Raw genomic sequence first — 17,432 nt, 5'->3', positions numbered from 1 at the left:
GGTATTGGGGGTAAGGTATTGATGTGGATAGAGAATTGGTTGGCAGACAGGAAGCAAAGAGTGGGAATAAACGGGACCTTTTCAGAATGGCAGGCAGTGACTAGTGGGGTACCGCAAGGCTCAGTGTTGGGACCCCAGTTGTTTACAATATATATTAATGACTTGGATGAGGGAATTAAATGCAGCATCTCCAAGTTTGCGGATGACACGAAGCTGGGCGGCAGTGTTAGCTGTGAGGAGGATGCTAAGAGGATGCAGGGTGACTTGGATAGGTTAGGTGAGTGGGCAAATTCATGGCAGATGCAATTTAATGTGGATAAATGTGAAGTTATCCACTTTGGTGGCAAAAACAGGAAAACAGATTATTATCTGAATGGTGGCCGATTAGGAAAAGGGGAGGTGCAACAAGACCTGGGTGTCATTATACACCAGTCATTGAAAGTGGGCATGCAGGTACAGCAGGCGGTGAAAAAGGCGAATGGTATGCTGGCATTTATAGCAAGAGAACTCGAGTACAGGAGCAGGGAGGTACTACTGCAGTTGCACAAGGCCTTGGTGAGACCACACCTGGAGTATTGTGTGCAGTTTTGGTCCCCTAATCTGAGGAAAGACATCCTTGGCATAGAGGGAGTACAAAGAAGGTTCACCAGATTGATTCCTGGGATGGCAGGACTTTCATATGATGAAACTAGGCTTATACTTGTTGGAATTTAGAAGATTGAGGGGGGATCTGATTGAAACGTATAAAATCCTAAAGGGATTGGACAGGCTAGATGCAGGAAGATTGTTCCCGATGTTGGGGAAGTCCAGAACGAGGGGTCACAATTTGAGGATAAAGGGGAAGCCTTTTAGGACCGAGATTAGGAAAAACTTCACACAGAGAGTGGTGAATCTGTGGAATTCTCTGCCACAGGAAGCAGTTGAGGCCAGTTCATTGGCTATATTTAAGAGGGAGTTAGATATGGCCCTTGTGGCTAAAGGGATCAGGGGGTATGGAGGGAAGGCTGGTACAGGGTTCTGAGTTGGATGATCAGCCATGATCATACTGAATGGCGGTGCAGACTCGAAGGGCCGAATGGTCTACTCCTGCACCTATTTTCTATGTTTCTATGAGTGTGGCTCCTAGCATGCCTGAAGTTCACAGTGATCTCTTTGGTCTTCTGGGTGTTAAGGGCCAGGTTGTTGTCGGCACACCACGCAGCCAGGTGCTGGACCTCGTCCCTGTAGGCCGTCTCGTCATCCCCTCTGATCAGGCCAACCACCGTAGTGTCGTCTGCGAACTTGATTATGGAGTTAGAACCATGTACGGGAATGCAGTCATAGGTGAAAAGGGAGTACAGAAGAGGGTTCAGCACACAACCTTGAGGCATGCCAGTGTTCAGGGTGAGAGTGGAGGAGGAAAGGTTGTCTAACTTAACTGATTGGGGTCTGTTAGTCAGAAAGTCCAAAGTCCAAGGTCCAATTGCAGAGGGATGAGCTGGTACCAAGCTGGCAAAGTTTAGCGATCAGCTTGGAGGGGATCACAGTATGGAATACCGAACTAAAGTCAATGAACAGCATTCTGACGTAAGAGTTGAGGTTCTCCAGGTGGGTCAGGGTGGAGTGAAGTGCTGTGGAGATGGCATCCTCTGTTGACCTGTTGGTGCGATAGGCAAATTGATGGGGGTCCAGGGTAGTGGGCAGACAGGATTTCAGATGTGATAGAACCAGTCTCTCAAAGCACTTTGCAACGATGGGGGTGAGTGCAACTGGGCGGAAGTCATTCAGGTCTGTGGCAGTGGAATGCTTCAGCACTGGCACGATGATGGCGATCTTGAAGCTTGAGGGGACAACTGCCTGGGCCAGGGACAGATTAAAAATGTCCGTGAAGACCCCGGCCAACTGCCCTGTACAGACTCTGAGCACACGGCCAAGTATTCCATCCGGACCAGCTGCCTTTCGTACATTCCCCCTGCTCAGGGTGGCGCAAACATCGGACGTGGAAAGTGAGAGAGGCAGTTCACCGGGTGGGAGATCCGCTTTGAGGGTGACCTCCTTGTTCTCTCGGTCAAAGCGAGCATAGAAGTAATTGAGCTCATCAGGGAGGGAAGCAGAGCTGGAAGGGGGCACAGTACTAGGTGGTTTGAAGTCTGTAATGACCTCTATGCCATGCATGCCATGCCACATGCACCGGGGGTCCAAGGAGTTGAAATGCTCCTCGATTCTCTGTTTGTATGTGTGTTTAGCCTGAGAAATTCCCCTCCTCAGGTTGGCCTTGGCTGAGCTGTAAGCCCCCCGGTCTCCAGACCTGAAGGCTGAATCTCTGGCTTTGAGCAGGAGGTGAATTTCTCTGTTCATCCATGGTTTCTGATTGGGGAAAACTTTTATTTGTTTTTGTGATGTCACTCTATCTACACACTTGTTGATGCGCTCTAGGACAGAGTTGGTATATAAATCAATGTTAATCTGAGAGTTTATTAATGTTAATTAAACTTCTCTATGCCTATTACTTTTTCTCGAATTATTTTCCCATATGCTTTACCACCACCAAAATTGAAATAACTGGCCTATGGATACTGGAGATGCTTGTACAACCCCTATCAAAATAATAATGCATATAAGCCATTCTAAAGTCCTCTGGCAACTTTAGGAAGCATTGGAAGATTATGGCAGGTCTTTCTACAATTTTCCCTTCCCACTTCCTTTAAACAACAATGGATACATCTGATCTAGATGAGCTGACTTATATATGTTACATGCATGTATGCCAGGGAGAAAAGGGGATTGTAGGATGAAAGGATGGCAGCCCTCTTGTATTAAACTAAAACATTGAAAGTAAAATTGCTTCAACAAGAAAAACTTGTCTTTGTTGTTCAGGTGTTAACAGTGATAGCAAAGGATAGCTTCCAATTATAGAATCCCACCGGCATTTTGATAAGAGCAAGCCTTATGAAAGCTGGAAAAATGAAATTGGAACATGGATTCGTATTACAGAACTGGAGAAGCTGAAGCAAGCATTGGCTGTTGGATTTCGCTTTCAGGAAGAGCAAGAGAAACAGCGATGGGAACTTTGGTGGAAGACTAGAATAAAAATGATGGTATGAATATGCTAATAAATATGCTTGACTGGTTTTTTGAAGGAAGGAAAGGATCGGATTTATGAGGCATATTCAGACTGACAAAATTTACAGAGACAATTCTAAAAATATGGCTGATTATATTATTGATTTTGAACAAAGTACTGTCGTATACGCAAATACAAATAGAACTTTCAGTACTAGCTTTTAATTGTTAAATACTGCATGTCTGGACATAAAGGACAGACAGCTAGCATTAACTGCATGTACAGAACTTATATTTGCATCTATGAAATCAGCACTGAAGTGGATTTTTGGAGAAAGGGATGCTAAGACAACAGTTGGAACTTGTTTGAGTCAGGAAATGGCATACTTACTGAGCAGGAACAAGAGTATAGCAGGCATAGGGTGACCAGACAAGGGTACTATTACCTGGCACAAATCCAATAAAAAAGTACGGCAGGATATCAAAATGTGCATATATCGAAGTATTTACCACTAGGCAAGAAGCTGTCTGAACAGAACCGAACAAGTTAGCCTAAAAGAAGAAAATAACAAATCTGAAGATGTAGAAGAGTGCCATATCACACTGTTTGCAAAGGAATCACTTTCTAATGTAGAGACATCTGAGGCAGAGATTTTGATGATAGAATCTCCAGGATCTGCTGCTATTGATACAGCATGCACAGGCACAGTGTGTGGAGAAAAATGGTTTGAAAGTTATGTAAGTGAACTGAACCAGATGAAGTGCAGGAACTGGTGAATGCAGATACACCTAGTAACAAAGCATTCAAATTTGGAGATGAAAAGATTGTACATTCCACAAAAAAAGTGAAAATTCCTGCAAAAATAGAGCTGACAAAATGTTACACTAAACAGAGGTGGTACCAGTGAACAGTCCATTATTTTTGAGTAATACTTTCCTCAAGAAAGCAAGAGCAGTATTGGATAGGGAGAATAATCAAGCAACGATATTTCAACAGCCAGTGTCTCCTGAGTTCACAAGCTCTGGGCATTACAGTGTGATCATTGCAGATAAAGATAATCACTGAGAATCAACATGCGAATGAAACGCGAACTGTCACAAAGACATGACCATAGATGAGAAATGCAAAGTGTTGCTCAAACTTCACAAGCAGTTTGGACACGCTTCAATTGATAAGACTTCAGAAACAGCTCAGGAGTTCAGAAAACAAATATGCAGATTATTTTTCCATTCTAAAGCAGTGATAATTGACAGTGAGACATTCCAAAAGTTTGGAAAACCCAAGCCCAAGCCTGCAGTTGCTCTGCCACTAGCAACTGAATACAATGAAACCGTAGCCGTAGACCTACATGAACTGGAGCAAAGACTGTCATATCTCCACATCTTTGATGAATTCACACCTTTCAGTGCCGGTAGCATTGTAAATACAAAGAGACCCCCAGAAATAGATTAAAAAAACCTTCATCCCTTCCTGGATCAGTGTGCATGGCCCACCTCATAAAGTATTCAGTGATAATGGTGGTGAATATAATAATGATAAATTCAGGTATATGGCAGAGAATTTTAACATTGAAACAAAGACAACAGCAGCATATAGTCCTTGGAGTAATTAACTTCTGGAGCAACACAATCAAATGCTCATTGAGATAATGTTGAAGTTAAAGAAAAGCAATGGCTGTGATTGAAATATAGCCCTGGACTGGGCCCTTATGGCAAAGAATACCATACACAATGTACATGGCTATAGCCCGTATCAATTGGTGTTCAGCCAGAATCCAAACCTTCCTTCTGTACTGGTTGACAGACCACTTGCTCGAGAGGGCACGACAAGGAGCGAGTGGGTTGGGAAGCATATTTCAGCACTGCATGCATCAAGGAAAGCTTTAACTGAAGTAGAGCATTCACAGATAACTCAAGGGTACAGGTCCATCCTACAAATGACAAATATGACACAAGGGACAAAGTGTATTACAAAAGAGCAGACTGCACAGAATGGAAAGGTCCTGGAGTTATCATTAGTCAGGATGGAGTTGGGGTATTCATGCAACATGGAGGTACATTGTTAGAGTGCATCATTCCAGACTATGTAAAGCAGCGGTCCCTAACCTTTCGCGCACTGTGGACCGGTTTAATATTGATGATATTCTTGCTGACCAGCCGATGGGGGAGGGGGTGTTCAAGTTCAACAGTGTGTGACAGGGAATGAAGAAAAGTGCAGCTGATTCATATCGTTTCCATGTGGCCCGATAGCACATGCTCGCGGCCTAGTGGTTATGGACCACTGATGTAAAGCACAAACTGAAGAGTATCTGAACTCCATGAAGACCCAACAGATTTGCCTTAACAGAAATTATCACAATTGCAAAGACAATATGGAAGCTTCAGTCTTAAAACAGGACAAATTGTGCCATTTGTAGACCAAAAACACCGCTATTTCACACAAAGCTGAAATCAGAACGAGCAGGCAAAGCAATGGGAGAAACAAAAGTTGGTGCAACTTGAATTACGTAGAACCAGGCGTGGTCGCCGACACAGCAGAGTCAGTTGACATGTCACGTGCACACAGACTTCATATTGAATCAAGTATAGACCAGGCTGGACCATCTGAGAAATGTCAAGGTGAAGATGTTCTAGTAACTAAAGAGGTGTTGTTTGAATCTGCAAAACAGGATGAAATTAGTGTTGGAGAAATAATGGAGTGTTTGAGGAAGCCAGAGATATTGGCCAAAACACAGGGACAACAAGATTGGTCTGCACTCTGAAAGAAACCCCAACAAGAATTATACTAAAAGCAAACCAGGTGGCTAGAGGTTTGGAGGAACTGAACATAAAAGAACTCCAAAAAGACTCATCAACATGTTCATCAGAGTCAATCCAACTATTTCTCTTAGTGATATGTCAAAAGCATTGGCAACCCCATCGTATGGACATAAAGTCGGTATTTTTACAGGGAATGGGGCTGTCACATGACACTTACATTAAACCCCCACCTGAAGGCAGAAGCAAAGGAACACAGTGGAAACTCAGACGTGGGGTATGGTCTAGCTGACGCATCACTCCATAAAAAGGTCATGGAAACAAAGTTGAAAACAGGTGGAAAGATGTCACAGGTGGATCCAACTGTTTCTTACTGGCAATATTAAGGATATCATGTGATTGGAATACTTGCCTGTAATGTAGATGACTTAATATGGGGAGGCTCACAAAACCTTGCCACAACAGTGACCTCTCAGCTAAAGTCAGCCTTTCAGGTTGGGTGCAAGGAACATGACAGATTCTGCTACGTAGGGACAGACATCCTTGCTGTTGACAGAACAGTACAACTGCACCAAGAAAGCTACATTAGAAATCTTCAGACAACCCCCATGGAATCCTCATGTGCCGCACAACAGGATGCACCCCTCAGTGAAACCGAAACTGAGCAACTTAGGTCAAAGATAGGTCAGATTCTATGGGTGGCAAGGCAGAGCATACCTGACATCATGTTTGATGCCTAGAACTTGGCATCTAGCATGAAAAATGCCACAGTACAAACTTTCATGAAGCAAACAACATAGTGTGCAGAATTCAATCTAAACAAGTAGTCTTAAAGTTTCAACAGCTTGGAAGAAATAACTCATTGAGGCTCGTTGTCTTCAGTAATGCCTCACTTGGAAACCTTCCTGATGGTGGGACTCAAGGGGAGCATTTTATTGCACTGATGGGAGAAGAGGGAAGATTTTCACCTCTCTATTAGTAATCAAAAAGGATTCAAAGAGTTGTACAGAGTACGCAAGAAGGAGAAACCCTTGCAATGCCTTGAAGGTATTAACAATGCTGTTTTTCTGGTCACACACTATTCTGAGCTTTTCCATGGTGACCCAAAGAAGGGCAGTCTACAGCTAACTTGTATCTACAGATAGCTTATATCACAGACGACTACTCTTCGGTTGATGCCATCAAATCCATCAAGTCAGTTACAGAGAAGAGGCTTCATCTAGAGGTAAGCAGCATCAAGAAATTTGTCCAAGCACAGAAAATGCATCACATGTTATGGTCAACTACAAAGGAACAACTAGTTGATGTCTCACAAAGAAGGGAGTGCCAGCTCATGTGCTGTTAAAGACACCTAGCAAAGGCATATACCTTTAAAGTTGTATTAACATCAAGGGTTAAAATTAAATTCTCATATTCTAATGGACATTTGAATTGTCTTTAATTTTTTAAAAAATATACATAAAAAAGGATGGGAGATTGTTGAGTTCTGGTCATTTGGACTACGTAAGTATTTAGTAGGCATGTGCATTTTCCCTGTTACATACATGCGTGCACACCAGGGGAAAAAAGGGGGCAGACCTCATGTATTGAACTAAGATGTTGAAAGTAAGGTTGTTTAAACAAAAGAAAAAATTGTCCTTGGGCATTAACAATTTATATTCAGCACACCTAGTCTTTATAGTATCTCCCCTCAAACCCCATTATCTTTACTAACTTATCTTTCAACATAGCTTTGAGCAACAACTTCTTCATTGGTTAAAAAATATACAAAATGGTCAAAAAGAAAACCTGCCTGTACCCTCCTTCCTGATCCTAAATAGGTCTCACATCTCTTTTTACTATGAATTTATGATGAGGATAATTGTGGGGGTAGAGTTGGAAGAACAGCAGTGAGGATTAGTGAGCTTTTGTAGGCTATTTGGATCTTGGAGGCAGAGACTGGTAGCAGCAGAATAATAATGGAGGTCATGAATCTTATAATAGGTTTCAGGGGAAATCATGGCCAGGGATGGTTTTCAGTCCTTCAAGAGGGTGGGAATTGTGCTTTCTATGCTCAGTTTGTTATAGTGAGGAAAAGCTCTCCTGCAACTAAATGCAGTGCTGTAAAAGCACTTACAGACCTTGACTCCTTTTCCTGGACCATGAAAACTGAATGCAGAGGAGACCAATTTGTAGCATATGGTTTTAAAGAAGTGCTATAGTTAAAGACATATCATGATTCTTTGCAGTTTAATTGCAGTTGTTTACAGAATATTTTTGAGCCATCATGAAAATAATCCTCTCCTTACTGTGGCACTATGAAAGTAGAATAAAACAGAGTTGCTTTTCCCTTATTTTTCCAAGACATGATATTTATTGTGAGGTTTCATAACGTTATTAAATATATCTGCCTTTGCATTGTAGTTATCCCTGCATACCCTCACTGACAGACACTGCCATAAAAGCCAGCATTTGCCACCTTTTTGGTCATAAGATGATCAGACCAGCAGAGCTGCTGTGCTACCATGAGGAAAGAATCTTTCAGCTTTTGCACTGGTTTGTAAAACTGCTGGCAACAACCAAAGCTCTGTCAAGACTTTTCAGCACAGTAATGGAAGGCCCTGGCTGAGCAAGATCCTGGGAACAGTTCTCTGATCAGTCTGAGCATCCATGGTATTTGTAATACTGTTCCAAAGACAGAAGAAGGGCAGACAGAAAATTAAATCATGCTACATAGTCTCCTCTACATAAGGAAAATCAAACGCAAATTGAGTAACCACTTTGCAGAACACCTACAACATGTTCAAACATAAAGGCAAACCTGAGCTTCCTATTGCTGCCCACTAATTTTCTCCATCCCATTCCATCCTGATCTATCAGCCTGTGGTTCCAACAAAGTCCAACATTGGCCTGATGAACAACAGCCCCACTTCTAAATAGATGCAATGCAGCCATCGGACTCAGTATCAAATTCAATACTTTCTTTGTTTGTATCAGAACTGGCCAGTTCTGCTGTAAGCTTATTCATCTGCAATATTAACTGCATTACTTTTTTCTCTCCCCACAAACACTGCCTGATTTGCTGGGCATTTCCAAGGGTCTCCTCTGATTCAGTTGTCTGCAACAACTCCAACCAGCATTTCTTAGCTTTTGCATTTTTCTGTTTGCTTTCTCTCTGATTCCCTCATTAATTAATTAATTTCATGAAGAGTGTATTCCCATGGCAACCCCGTCTTCACATAGTCAGAGATATTCCCTTTGTCCTATTCATTCTTCCATCACCTTCTCTGCATCCTAAACAAAACTGTTTTCTCATTTTCCAGTCCTGATGAAATTCTTCATCTAAAATGCTAATGCTTTTCTTTACCAATCCTACCTGACCTACTTATCTGGGATACATGGAGTTGCTAATGGTAAGAATTAAAGCAATAGCAGCACATTACCAATGTTCTGCCCCAGGCTCTCCATTTTCAAAGCAATATATCCTTAAGTAGCACTCATGATTGCATAAAGTACCTAAATTGTGCAAAAAAAATGCCCTGTCATGCCAAAAAAATCCAGTTTTAGAGTCACAGAGTACTACAGGACAGAAACAGGCTCTTCAGCCAATCTAGTCTATGCTGAACTGTCATTCTACTGTTCACTGTATAAAACCTAGCCTGGTTTGCCCTCTCAAAGAACAACACCTCACATTTGTCTGCACTAAATTCAATCTGCCATTTTTCAGCTCAGTTTTCCAGCTGGCACAAATCTAGTCGCAAGTTTGATAACCTTCCTCATTGTACACTATGCCCCCACCCCCAAACTTGATGTCAACTGCAAATCTGCTGATCCAGTTTACTACATCATCATCTAGATCATTGATATAGATGACAAACAACAATGGACTCAGCACCAATCTCTGTGGCGCACCTTGAATCCAGCCAAAGAGGCAACCATCTACTAACACTCTTTGGCTTCTCCCACAATGCCAATGTTTCAATCCAGTTTACTACCTCATCCTAATTGCCAAGTGACTGAACATTTTTGACCAGTCTCCTATGTGGGGCCTTTGTATTTTTATTAGCTGGAAGATTGTATTTGCTCTCTGCCTAATATCTTGACTGAGTTGGCCTTATTTTTGTCTACATGATTAAGTATAATTGTCTTAGAAAATTAGGAGACTTCCTGTTGGCGGTGAATGGAATAACAGCATTTTACAGCTGCTCCTAGTTTACTTCACTTTTCCTACTTTCCAACCTGATCTGACACTACGACTACGAGAACTGCTAAAGGTAAAAAAAAAAGATTCTTCTACATCTTTGGATTCTATTATTGAATTGACGCAAAACCACAGAAAGGAAGCGTCCGAGGAATTGCAGCAATTCAGAAAAGAATCCTCCGAGAAATTTCAGTGATTCAGAAAGGAATCCTCCAAAGAGTTTCAACAACCTGGCTTTGAAATTAAGCAATTAAGCACAAAACTGGATTCTATTCAAGAAACCCTAACTGAGCAACTGAGCATGATAAACAAATAAAAGAGAATGAAGAAATCCTGTTGATTCTGGATGAGAAAATGGATGACCTGCAAAAGTGTTATGAAAAACAATCCAAGGTTAACAATGAACTAAGATAGAAGATTATTGATTTAGAAAACAGAAGTAGAAGGAATAACGTATGAATTCCTGGTCTTGTAAAATTAACTGAAGGCGATCATCCTACGGAATTTTTTGCAAACCTTCTGGTTCAGCTATTTCCTGATACTTTAAGATCAACGCCAATGATCCTCCCAGCACCTAGAATACCTGGGAACAGAATGTTTACAAGCAAACCTCGTTCAGTGCTAATCTTAGATAGAGCTCTTAAAGATAGCAGAGTCAAGGGATATGGGGAGAAGGCAGGAAAAGGGCACTGACTGTGGATGATCAGCCATGATCACAGTGAATGGCGGTGCTGGCTCGAAGGGCTGAATGGCCTACTCCTGCACCTATTGTCTATTGTCTAATTGCTTTTCATGAGTTTCAAACAAAGGACCGTATAATTCGTGAATCTTGTCGGAAAGGTATGATTGACTTTAATGGAAAAAAGATTAGAGTCGTTGAAGATTTCTCAGCAGATATTATGAGGGAACATGCTAAGTTCAAAAGCGTCATGTCAGAGTTCTACAAAAAAGATTTTAAACCTTCTCTACGGTACCCAGCGACGTTCAGAATTACACTGCAAGAGGGATCGCAAAAATGGTTCCGTTCCAGTCTCCAGGCTCAGGAATATTTAGAGTCAGTAAAGTGACTGCTTATTATTTGCTACATGAATAACTGTTTATTTTACCTTTGCTAAACTTTATACTTAACTCTTTCCTTTTGAACTTTTTAAGGATTTATTTTGTGAATAAGACTTTAATGTGCTATTATTTTGTTAAATTTAAAAGCATCATGTTAGAGCTGTTTAACAAAAACTTACATGAATAATTGTGTATTTTGCCTCTGGTGAATCTTGTAGTCAATTTTCTTTCAGAACCTCTTAAGGTTTTACTTTGAGATTAAGATTTTAATGAGCCAATATTCTGTGTGTCCATATTATTTTATATTGTACTTACTTTTCTAGAGTTTTTTTTCTTGATACCAGAATTAACTGTCTCTTTATTATCTGTTGTTTTGACTAGGTTGGAATACTCTAACCTTGTAATTTATCTGGAGCTAAACCAGCAGGATTTTTGGGGGGTTGTCATCATTAGTTGTAAGCTTTGACTTTCTTTGGTCGACTTTCTCTCTTTGGGAGGGGGGAGGGTGTTTGGGTTTTTTTTCTTGGAAGAGGTTTGGGATCTTTAGCCAAACCTGTTGTTTGGTTTTCTTATCTCATAGGTCAGTGTTTAGTTTTATTAATCAGCTTAAGGGTTATCCTTTTAACTCCTTTTTTAAAATAATAATAAAATGGATTATAATACTAAATTACTTAATCTTAATGTGAAAGGATTAAATCATCCTTTGAAACAAAATAAAATCTTTGCCTATATTAAAAAATTTAAGGTCCCAATTATTTTCTTACAAGAAACACACATATGTAATTCTGATAATTGACTCCTTTTTAGCTGATAGGGAGAATTGCACTTTCACTCAAGTTTTCAGGCCAAAGCGAGAGGTGTCTCGATTTTTATAGAAAATACAGTTCCTTTTGTTCAACACAAGGTTGTTTCTGATACTAATGGGCAATTTGTTATAGTGTCAGGGAAATTAGAGAATAATTTGTATGTATTTGCCAATGTTTATGCCCCAAATATAGATGATCCAGGATTCTTTGAGTGATTTTTTTAGTTTTTGCCTGATCTGAGTGTGTATTCATTGGTGATGGCAGGAGACTAATTACTGGTTAGACCCAGTTTTAGATTGGTCCTCTTCTAAACCAGTGACACTTAATAAATCAGCTTTGTTTAACCATTCATTTTTAACGAAATGTGGCATTGTTGATATTGGCGTTTCTTAAATCCAACAGATAGAGAATACTCGTTTTTCTCTCATGTTCATCATACGTATTCCAGAATTGACTATTTTTTTTATTGATAACCAAATGATTCCATTAGTTCAATCTTGTGAATATAAAGAGATTGCTATCCCTGACCATGCTTCTGCGCTTTTATCCATAAATCTTCCTGGTTTTCCTCAAACAAATAGATTCTGGCATTTTAGTTTAACTCTGTTATCTGACAAGGATTTCTTGAAGTTCTTGGAGAGGCAAATCACTCTTTTTTTTGAAGAGAATACAGTGGAGGAGACTTCTAGCCTTGTCATATGGGATGTCCTTAAAGCATATATTAGAGGACAAATCATTTCTTATACTGCAAGTGTTAAGAAAAAAATCTAATAAAGAGAGAATTAATTTAGCCAATCAGCTGAAAAAAGTAGATGAAGAACATGCTTTGAGCTCAGATCCTGTTGTATATAAAAGGCAGGTCGAAATTAAAGCTAAATATGATTTTTTATTAACATACTCTATTGAAACTGAACTCCTAAAGGATAAAAGTCAATTTTATATCCATAGAGGTAAAACAGGTAAATTATTGGCTAACCAAATTAAAACTTCTAGTGCTAAATGACAGATTAAAGAAATTTATAAAGCTAACGGTACTAGGACAACTGATCATTTAGAAATAAATGATACTTTTAGAGATTATTATTCTAAACTTTATAGCTCTGATCTTCTTAAAGATAATACTGTAATGGATAATTTTTTAAACCAAATAAATATCCCTACGCTTTCTGTTGATGACCGAAAACAGTTGGATCAATGTATTTCTCATGAAGAAATAGCCGAGGCTGTATGTTTGTTGCATTCAGGGAAAGTTCCAGGTCCTGACGGATTTTCTGGAGAATTTTATAAGGCGTTTTCTTCTTTGCTCATACCCCATCTATGTTCAGTTTTTTCAGATTCTTTTAAGTTAGGTAGGTTACCGCAATTTTTTTACGAAGCTTCTATTTCGCTTATCCTTAAAAAGAATAAGAATCCAACTGAATGTTCTTCATATAGACCAATTTCTTTACTTAATATTGATGCTAAAATTTTATCTAAAGTTCTGGGCCGTAGGATGGAAAATATCTTACCATCTATCATTTCTGACGATCAGACTGGTTTTAATAAAAATCGATATTCTCATTTTAATATTCATCGATTATTAAATGTTATTTATTCTCCTTCTAAGGAGATATTGGAGTGTGTGATATCCTTAGATGCTGAGAAGGCTTTTGATCGGGTTGAATGGCATTGTTTATTTAAAATTTTAGAAAAATTTAATTTTGGATCCACTTTATTCAATGGAATATACTACTGTATATATCCCTTTTGCTCAGGTTCTTACTAATTCTCAGAATCCTAAACCGTTTAAACTTCAACGTGGAACCAGACAAGGTTGCCCTTTGAGTCCTTTACTCTTTGACCTGGCTTTAGAACCTTCAGCTACTGCTTTTCGAGAATCTAACGATATCACTGGTATTTTACGCAAGGGTACTATCCACAAGGTTTCACTTTATGCAGATGATTTATTGCTTTACATTTCTAATGTTGAAACTGCATTACCTTCTGGGCTTTCTTTACTATCTTGTTTTAGTCAATTTTCTGTATATAAACTGAACCTACACAAGGGTGAACTTTTTCCTTTGAAAAATTTGCCATTAACTGATATTAACCTTCCTTTTAAAATTGGAAGAAACCAATTCACTTATTGGGTGTAACAATTACTAAGAATTATAAATATTTATTTAAAGAAAATTTTCTTACTTCATTAAATTATACAAAAAGAACATTATCAAATTGGTCGCCCTTTTCGTTATCATTGGTTGGTCAAACTAAAATGAATGTTTTACCTAAATTCAGGAATTACCCGTTTTTATTCCTAAATCCTTTTTTGACTCGCTGGACTCTATTTTATCCTCCTACATATAGAAAAATAAACGTCCTTGACTGAATAAAGTCCATCTCCAGAAATTTAAAAAGAATGGAGGTTTAGCTTTACCAAGTTTTAGGTTTTATTACTGGGCAACTAATATACGGAATCTCATGTTTTGGTTATACTATATTAACCACGAGGACTGTCCCGGGTGGGTTTCTTTAGAAGCTAACTCGGTTAATAAATTTTCTATTATCTCCCTATTGGGATCTTCACTTCCTTTATCCTTAAGTAAGATAACTGAAAGTGTGGTAGTCAAACATACTTTAAGGATTTGGATACAATTTAGAAAACACTTTGGTTTATTGAGGTTCTCCCTCTCCAGTCCCATTTTTAAAAATTTTTTTTCGGCCTTCTATGACTGATGTAGTCTTTAGGCAATGGGAAAGAGTGGGCATTACATGCTTCAAGGATCTGTTTGTGGGAGGAAGTTTTTCTTCGTTTTAACAATTGTCAACTAAATATAGTTTACCAAAAACCCATTTTTTCAGTACTTACAAATTAGAGATTTTCTGCGATCTCAGTTAGATACATTTCCTAATAGACCTGATAAGAACATATTAGATGAAATTCTTAATATGAAACATTCTATAATGGTTCAATATCCAATATTTATGATATGTTGTTAAGAACGAGAAATGATTCTTTAGACAAAATCAAAAATCTTTGGGAAAAAGATTTACAGACCTCAATATCTGAAGAAACTTGGAATGAGATTTTTAAATTGGTTAATACTTCATCACTATGTGCTCGTCATTCCCTCCTACAATTTACAGTATTTAATAAGGTTTATATGACCAAGGATAAATTATCGCGTTTTTATAGGGACATATCTCCCTACTGTGATAGGTGTAACAATGGAGAAGCTTCACTTATTCATATGTTTTGGGCGTGCCCAAGTCTTGGAAAATATTGGAAGAAAGTATTCCAAACTTTTTCTGTACTATTTAAAGTAAATTTTAAGCCTAATCCTTTGACTGTCCTATTTGGTATTGTTGGAAGGAAAGATATCATTTTGAAAACATCTGATCTGCACATTTTGGCTTTTATCTCTCTTATGGCTAGAAGGGTGCTTGTGTTTAAATGGAAGGATGCTGTTCCGCCTAATCATGCTCAGTGGTTACGGGATGTTATGTTCATGCCTAAATTTAGAAAAGATTTGTTGTTCAATTTCTGAATCTAACCAAGATTTTCAAAATTTGTGGGGGCCATTTTTAAATTATTTTCTTAATCTTTGATTTCTTGTTAAAGTACAGAAGTTGGTTAATAGTATATTTTATTATCTGATAAGTTTTTTTCTTTTTTTTCCCCCAAACAGCTTCGACTTTGGTAGTGGGTGTAGAACTTTTTTTTAATAAAATTGTTTATATTCTAATATATGAATTAATCTAATCCATATGAATATAGAGTAAGGAGTTCGTCAATGTGATTCAATATACTGTATCTGGTATTATTATATTTTGTCTTTTGTTTTATAATATGTATTCTCTTGAACTCTGTATTTTTCTATACAGAAATCAATAAAAATATTGAAAAAGAAAGAAAATTAAAGTGACTGACATTTTCACTATTCATTAACTTTGCAACTGAGATGTTTTCTCTTCAGAGCCTATAGATTTGAAAAATTGGAACTGGCTCTAATAGACAACTTGATTGGCAGGGATGAGTTGGACCAAAGGGTCTGTTTCCTTCACCAGCTCTACTTGAATATCCTTCATCTGAATTATGAAACTGGTTTAACAACTGAAATATCCAAGAAGCAATCTTCCACAATCCCCAAGTAACAGCTCTAAGAATCTATCAGTCACAATGATAAAGGGAGGAATTGTTTTAAATCTTAAAAATCAAGATATTACATATCACCATCTCAATTTCTGGTAATACATTACTTGAAATCCTTAAAAACAATAATGCTATATTTTTTATAAATACAAGATCAATAAACATTTCAAAAGTTTTTATATAACAAAATTCATTTTATGCTATATGCCAATCTCAATCTCAGAGAAAATCAACAATACCTCTTCTAAATTCTAAAATTTTGTCCTGTAATTAAATTCTAAATCTTTTACCTGTAATTAAAAAACCTGAAACCTGTTTTAGGCTCCCTAAAAGCCAAATTCTAGAGGGCATGTACTTAAGATGAGTGGGGAAGTTTTTAAAGATATATAGAACATAGAATAGTACAGCACGGTACAGGCCTTTCGGCCTACAATGTTGTGCCGACCCTTAAACCCTGCCTCCCATATAACTCCTCACCTTAAATTCCTCCATAAACTTATCTAGTAGTTTCTTAAACTTCACTAGTGTATCTGCCTCCACCACCAACTCAGGCAGTGCATTCCATGCATCAACCACTCTCTGAGTAAAAAACCTTCCTCTAATATTCCCCTTGAACTTCCCACCCCTTACCTTAAAGCCATGTCCTCTTGTATTGAGCAGTGGTGCCCTAGGGAAGAGGCGCTGTCTGTCCACTCTATCTATTCCTCTTAATATCTTGTCTATATGATGGGTAATTTTTTTTTAACACAGAGAGAGGTAAGTGCCTCGAATGGGTTGCAGTGTAGTGTTATAAGCAGCTATGATATTGGTAATTAAGATGCTTAGACAGACACATGAATATGTAGGGACCAGAGGGATGTGGATCACGTGTAGGCATAAGAACTTTAGTTTATTTGGTATTGTGAGCCAAAGTGCCTGTTCCTTTGCTGTATGTTTCCTCTAATGAATTGAATAGGGGTATATGGAGCTGTCATTGCAACCCAAGGGGAACCCTTCAAAATAAATTCTAGAAAAGGAATGTTAAGTGATATTATGAGTCATGGAAGTGATATCCAACTAAAACATACTTATGATAGCCACCCCTCATCACCTCACCCAACATCCAGAGTTGTCTTTTGGTCTCTGATGGCAAGATAGGTATTTTAGTTTTTAAAATGTGTAAACTGCTTGTATGGGAACATTGTTCAAATAGCTTGGTAGGTAATTCAGTATAATATCCAAAATAACATTTATTTCCAAAATATATTACGGTCAGGAACTTGGAGAACTAAGAAGATGGCAACAAGTGTAAGTATACAATATGATTAAAAGGGGTGGAAAGTAAAAGATTATATAAAAGCAAAATAAATGCTGGAAATGGAAAACATGTCTAAAAATCTAATGTAGCAGATAATTCTTTTTAAAATTGTGCCAGTGTAGTCAAAGATTTTAATTATATCAGTAGAGAGGAGGAATT

At 38.4% G+C, this 17,432-nt stretch overlaps 1 protein-coding gene across 1 annotated transcript in view; it reads right to left on the bottom strand.

Annotated features, from left to right (window-relative positions):
- eipr1 (EARP complex and GARP complex interacting protein 1) overlaps positions 1–17,432 on the bottom strand; it is a 129,449-nt gene that overhangs the window by 81,403 nt on the left and 30,614 nt on the right. The window lies entirely within an intron of this gene.

This window comes from Mobula hypostoma, chromosome 2 (assembly GCF_963921235.1).
Source record: "Mobula hypostoma chromosome 2, sMobHyp1.1, whole genome shotgun sequence".
Taxonomy (NCBI): domain Eukaryota; kingdom Metazoa; phylum Chordata; class Chondrichthyes; order Myliobatiformes; family Myliobatidae; genus Mobula; species Mobula hypostoma.
This window is presented reverse-complemented; position numbering and strand designations above follow the sequence as displayed.